The sequence below is a fragment of the Petaurus breviceps genome, unplaced genomic scaffold, assembly GCF_028583685.1.
Source record: "Petaurus breviceps papuanus isolate PSGF00001 unplaced genomic scaffold, PetGlider_PUasm1.0 178, whole genome shotgun sequence".
Taxonomy (NCBI): Eukaryota; Metazoa; Chordata; class Mammalia; order Diprotodontia; family Petauridae; genus Petaurus; species Petaurus breviceps.
Window position 1 is genome coordinate 26,211,354 of NW_027185777.1, and position 6,334 is coordinate 26,217,687.

At 37.3% G+C, this 6,334-nt stretch overlaps 1 long non-coding RNA gene across 1 annotated transcript in view; it reads left to right on the forward strand.

The window, feature by feature from the left end:
• Positions 1-4,787, forward strand: part of LOC138160006 (uncharacterized) — a 51,701-nt gene extending 46,914 nt beyond the window's left edge. The window contains exon 3 of the long non-coding RNA XR_011168048.1: positions 3,460-4,787. This is a non-coding gene — a long non-coding RNA (uncharacterized lncRNA). The remainder of the gene's footprint in view (positions 1-3,459) is intronic.
• The last annotated feature ends 1,547 nt before the right edge of the window (positions 4,788-6,334 follow it).

Consider the following 6,334-nt stretch of genomic DNA (forward strand, 5'->3'; position numbering starts at 1 on the left):
CTCTTACTTGCTGTGCTACCTGGCCGCCCCTGCCATGCTACTTTTCAAAGATTTTCTAAAGATGAGAAAGTAGTCATGGAATTGGAACAGTAGTTATCAATGTTCACTGAGTTGCCTGTGATATTTTCCCCATTATTTTGATAGCTTCCTCTTTCTGACACTGTAAAACTTCAATGTGTTCAAAATAACTTCTGCTCAAGCCTAGACTTCATCAGTGTTTTCTTGGTTTGGTCCAGCTGCTAATCCCGGCTTAGTCTTCACCAGTACCATTTTTATTTTTCCATGTGACATATCAGAGACTGAAATACAAGGGTCTAAATATTGTGTCTTCTTTTTCCCTGATGATGAAAGAAAATTTCTCACCAAGAATTTCCTATACTAATAAAACTATGGGTCCAATAAACAAAAAATTGACGTATTATATCCATTAGCAGAATATAAGTTCTCTGAGTCTTAATAAGGACTGTTTTTTTGGGGGGGGAGCACAGTTTACTATAATGGAAAGATCACTGGCTCTAGGGTCAGAGGACCTCTGGCATTTGTTATGTGACTGTGGGGAAGTCATTCTCCAGTTTTTAGTTAATCATCTATAGGTAAACAAAATGTTAAACAGCTTTCCTATAATCCTACAGGTTGTTATGGAGTTTTTAAATCAACTTGATCAAATTATGGGATCTTAGTTCCTGGATGAAGGCAACCACTGATAAAAAGGAAAAGAGTCAGTCATGCTTCTTGGGCCTATATTCCTGAAAAAGAGGCACTTCAGCAGTGCAAGAGTGGGGGCAGTTGAGACAGATCTGTATGGGACCAGTGGAACTTGTTCTCTTCTTTCCCCACCTCCATCAGTCGTAGCATCTAATAGGAAGCTTGGTGTTCAGGTGCTAGGACCCACACTGTTCCTTCAGAAGTCAGAAAGTCGGTGTGAGAGAGTTCAAAGCTCAGCTGGGGGAGTAGATAAAAGACACATATTGTAGATAAATATGGATACAGAGAGACAGTTGCCTGAGGAAGGTAGCAGCTTCCAGAAGCATGAACCCCTGGGCAGCTGAGAAGAGAGCCAGATATTGACTCTAGGGAGAGCTAGGCCTGGTAATCAGGAGCTGAGCCACAGAGAAGACTGACTGAGGAGAGAAAGGATGCCTAGGCCCTCCAGCTCTGGAACTGAGCTGCTTTGATATATTTATTACCTATACATGTCTCACTACTGCTGAACTACAACTGAAAGTTGATGTCAACTTTTTCCATAAACTCTGTATCTGCAGAAGAGTGTGTCCCATTTTGGTGGTGGGAGAAGGGTTTTACACCTACTGTTTTAGAAATACTTGTGTATACTGGTTGATTGTTAATGTGAAGCATATGGGCGGGGGAGGGGTGAGGTGGAGTTGGAGGGGGGACTTGTGAAATGTAGTGTTAAGTATACAGATTCATCCGGTTAATCCTAGATCCCAAGATAATAGCTTTCCTCTGGAGACCTAACCCTCAAATGCGAGGACAAATTTATAATTATTGAAGGTGCTACATGTAAAATGAAGAGGTTGGATTAGATGGTCTCTGATATTCCTTCTAGTTCCCAGTCTATGATGTTTAACCTTTGTGTTCATTTTCTGTTGATTTTGGGGGCAGGTAGGTGGCTCAGTAGATAAAATGCTGGGCCTAAGTCAAGAACACTCATCCTCTTGAATTCAAATCTGGCCTCAGACATATATTAGCTGTGTGACCCTAGGCAGGTCACTTAACCTGGTTTGCCTCAGTTTCCTTATCTGTACAATGAGTTGGACTAGGAAATGGCAAACCACTCCAGTATCTTTGCCAAGAAAACCCAAAATAAGGATCACAAAGTATCAGACATGATTTGAACAACAACAATAAATACTGATCTTGGCCTTTGTTCTAACTAATCCATGGTCTGATTGCATTCACACAATTAATTTTTAACACAATTCCCACATCAGCAAGCTGTAACTTCCTAACTTTTAAAATATGGCAAATTGGGGTGGCTAGGTGGTGCAGTGAATAGAGTACTGTCTCTGGAGTCAGGAGGACCTGAGTTCAAATCTGACCTCAGACACTTAACACTTACTAGCCCTGTGACCTTGGGCAAGTCACTTAACCTCAGTTGCCCTGCCTTCCCCCCCCTCCAAAAAGCAAAAAAAAAGGTAAATTTCATTTTTTTAAAAGATATTTTTGGTGTTTGCCCTGCCCAGACCTTTCTGACTCTCTTTTAGAAAAAAGTAATCATAAGATATAGGCGTGGCTCTTTTGAATGGTCTCCAAACATTTGGCCTCTTTTTTCTTAAACTTAAATCATATTAAAAAAAAATTTGATTAGAAATTTTTTCTACCTCTGTCCTTGCCAAAGCCCAACCTTATTCACACACATAGAAGCCTCTCTATAATAATAATAAGTTTACCAAATATTCTCCACATTTGTCTTCACACGTTTCTCTGATTTCCTTATTTTCATCACTTGACTTGGTAGAGTAATGTTCTATTACATTCATATACCACAATTCACTTAGTCATTCCCAGATTGATGGGCACTCATTTTGATTCCAGTTTTTTTTTTCCTCCAAAAAGCGTTGCTACGAATATTTCAATATATGTAAAGCTTTACTTTCTGTCATTGACCTATCTGGGTATGCCAAGTAGTGGGATCAATTGGTCAAAGGGTACGTACGATTTCACAGATTATTTTTCTACTCTTTATCCTGTACAACAGATGTTGGAACATTAGCTGCAGTGAGTTCCATGGTGCTCTTTTTCCTTATGTTCATCATGAGTATTAAAAATTGAAGTGATCAAATGTCCCATGAAAATATGTTTTGCATTGCCTTTGGGCACATAGTAAGGCCAACTCTGCCATCTTCTTTTGTTTTTCTCTCTAAGGGGAATTGTTAACCATCCTTCCATTTAGTTGTAATTTCTTTTGTCACCATAATAAAAAGATAATAATTTTTGTTTGTATTGTACCATTTGGTACCCATGAGTTAAAGTCACTATATGTTAGCAAATTGTCATCAAAAGGAATTATGCACAGTCTTAGGTTTAAATCTAATAATGTAGATTTTAATCTAGAATGAACCTTTACAACAATCTAGTCTAACCCTCTCATTTTGCAAATGAAGAAACTAAGACCCAGAGATCTAAAATTAATAACCTAAGTTCATATTGGCAAGGAATTACAGAGTTAGACTTAAAATCAAGGTCTTTTCCCTCCAAATTATGGATCTCTCCTCTTTACAATGCTGTGCTTTCCATCAAAGTAAATCCTAACTTCACTGGTCATCTAATTTTTTCTATTTTTCAAACTAATTAAGGGAGCTTTGGTTATTATTGTTATCCATCCTTAATTTTCAAAAAGGACTGATGATATCACAGGGTGATGTCTTGACTTGCAAATGAATTGGATTTAAGTGAGACAGAGTTGCACAAAATCATAAGCCTCACTCTCTCTTCTAGTATTACCGAAGTCCAGTGGTAAGTCAAAAGTCAAGATGTCTGTCGATAACTCAGGATGCAGAGGATGACCTTGGCATCTTTGATGCCTGATCAAGCTCTAAGCACTCCATAGTGCCTACTTCAGCTGCCTTCACAGCCATTGGAACAAATTGTTCTTAGCCACTCATTCCATCTGGGAAAGTGTTCACGTGCTTGGGGTAGACATCCCATAACTCATTGATGGATTTGAGACCTCAAGCCTGTCAGTTTACTGCAGTGTGGCTGCTGTGCATGCTACAGCTTCGTGGAGCTACAGGTGAGAGCTGAGTGCTGGGTTGACACCAAATGCAAATGAGCAGCCCTAAAAAGAGCTCAGCCAACTCTCACATCAGACATGCTAGTCCTCCTTACATCCTGGGAGCTTTTGTATAAACTGTATACATGGAGATAAAATGTAAACTTAGGGAGGAGAACCCCAAAGTAAAGAAATGGTTTCCTTTTGCATGTAAAAAGAACTTTGGCATAAGTTGGAGAATGATTTGGAAAAATTAAAAACAAGATGGCTGAATCTTCCACTCATAAAAACTGACAATCAATTCCCATTTAATTAAGGTTTTCTTTATTGTTAACGTAGGAAAATTATGTGGATTTTTACATGTACATACAGGCAAACATATGTCTGGAACAATGCTGAGTGATGCCTCAGAATTTAATTGAACCAAAGAAATTAATTAAAGTATGAAATCACATTTACAGGAAATTTATTGTTCCTGTTTCCCATTGTTAAACAGACCCACAAGTAGAAGAGAATATGTGAGCAAATTTGCCAGAATGTCAGACAAGATGCTGAATCCAGCTAGCTAAGTATTTTTAAGGCTCAGATTATCCATTCTAATTTAGCTTTTCAAGATAAGACTGACTTCTTTAAATCCCTTTACCTCCTCAGTATCATAAATTAACTTCATTCTGGGACTCATTTCACTGTATAACTTCGGTTACATCAAGGCATTAGATGGGGCCTTTTTGCAGGGTTGTTTTTCTGCTGCTTCCTGGATTTCTGTCAAAGCTTCAGTTTTACAAATTGCCTGGCTGAGATCTGTATTCCTTTTCTTCTTTTGAAACTGTGAATCACAGTATCCACCCCAAAGCAGATCTCTTGCAACTTGAAGAGACCAAAAAGGCTTGTTTCAAAAACAAGCTACAGAATACACAGCCCAGTCAGAATTTTCATGAAACCATGTAGTCACATATCAAAAGAAAAGGAGAGTCATCAATTAAAACTAAAAATCATTAGCTAAAGAATCTCTTGATGCTAACCAAATGGCAGTCACAGTTCACGCCCCCAGGCTGCTTAAGCCAAATGGAATCAGCTAAAAAGACATTTAAAATTCAGAATTTTAAAAAACAAGAAAAGGAAAGATTTTTTGCCCACATACAAGCAATATTCTGGGTATTTGCGTATGCCATTTTCAATTTTTCTCATCTATCGTGTAACAAGAAAAATATGTTTCTGGCTTCTGCCAATTTTAGCAAAAAAATAAAAAATAGTAATTCCTGTACTAGTAGATGCAAAAGGGACCTTATAGATCATCTGGTACAGTTTGTTTATTTTTACAAATGAGGAAACTGAGATCTAAATAAGGTATATCGCCCAAGGTCATGTTGCTTATCAGTGGCAAATTCCTACCTTTAACAAAACATACTTTATACTGAAATCCTTTTTTTTTAATGGAAAAATTCTTAAATCATTTAATAAATATTTATTGAACCATGGGAGAGGGGAAAATGGCCTGGGGATTAAGTGAACTAGAATTCTAGTAAATCATTAATCTCTCTGAACCTCAATTTTATCATCTGTGAAATGGGGACTGCCTACATGTGTTCTTGTAAGGATTGAGATTGTACATATATAAAAGCCCTTTAAAATAATTATATAAAGCATAAATATAAATATAGATAAGACAGGTGCATAGATAGGTAGGTACATAGGTAAGTAGGTAGATAGATTGATTGATAGATGATAGATTGATTGATTGATAGATTGATATATGATAGATAGATGGATAGATGATAGATAGATAGATAGATAGATAGATAGATAGATAGATAGATAGATAGATAGATAGATAGATAGATAGATAACCAGAGTGTGTCAAAGCAGCCCCTTAAATCTCTTTACTCTTGGCAGCTGGACTAAGCTCCGTCTTGAGGATTATCAATAACTTCTCTCTTTAGTTCCTATCTCTAAACCAGAATCTCTTAATAAGAAAAATTCTAATACTCATTTTAACTTACCCATAGAGGTAATAATAATAGCTAACATAAATATAATGCCTATTTTGTGTCATACACCTTGCTAAACATTTTACAAATATTATCTCTTGATCTTCACAATAACCCTGGGAAGTAGGTGCTATTATTACTTCCATTTTACAGATGAAGAAACTGAGGTCAACAGAAGTTAAGAGACTTAATCAAGGTCATACAGTTCATAAAAAGATAGATAAAAATAAATAAAATAAAAATATGAGGCCAGATTTAAACTCTTAATGCAAGCAAACCAAGACTTCCATAGGTATTTGAACAGGAGTAATTTTTAGAATAATAATGAATAGAGCTTTAACTGGGGTAGGGTGACAGAATTTTTCCCTAGGGTGAAAAAATTAGACAATACCAATAGCATCCCCAACTCTTCTATTGCCCAGTGCCAACTATTACAATAAGGGCTAGTTTAGCACTGGACCTTATCTCAGGGCTTCCTTCCTCCAAATCAAGTCAATTAGCCTCATCCTCACATTATCTTGCCCTTCCTTCCTCCCTTCTTCTCTTCCTCCCTCCTTCCCTCCATCCCTTCCTTCCTTCCTTCCTTCCTTCCTTCCTTCCTTCCTTCCTTCCT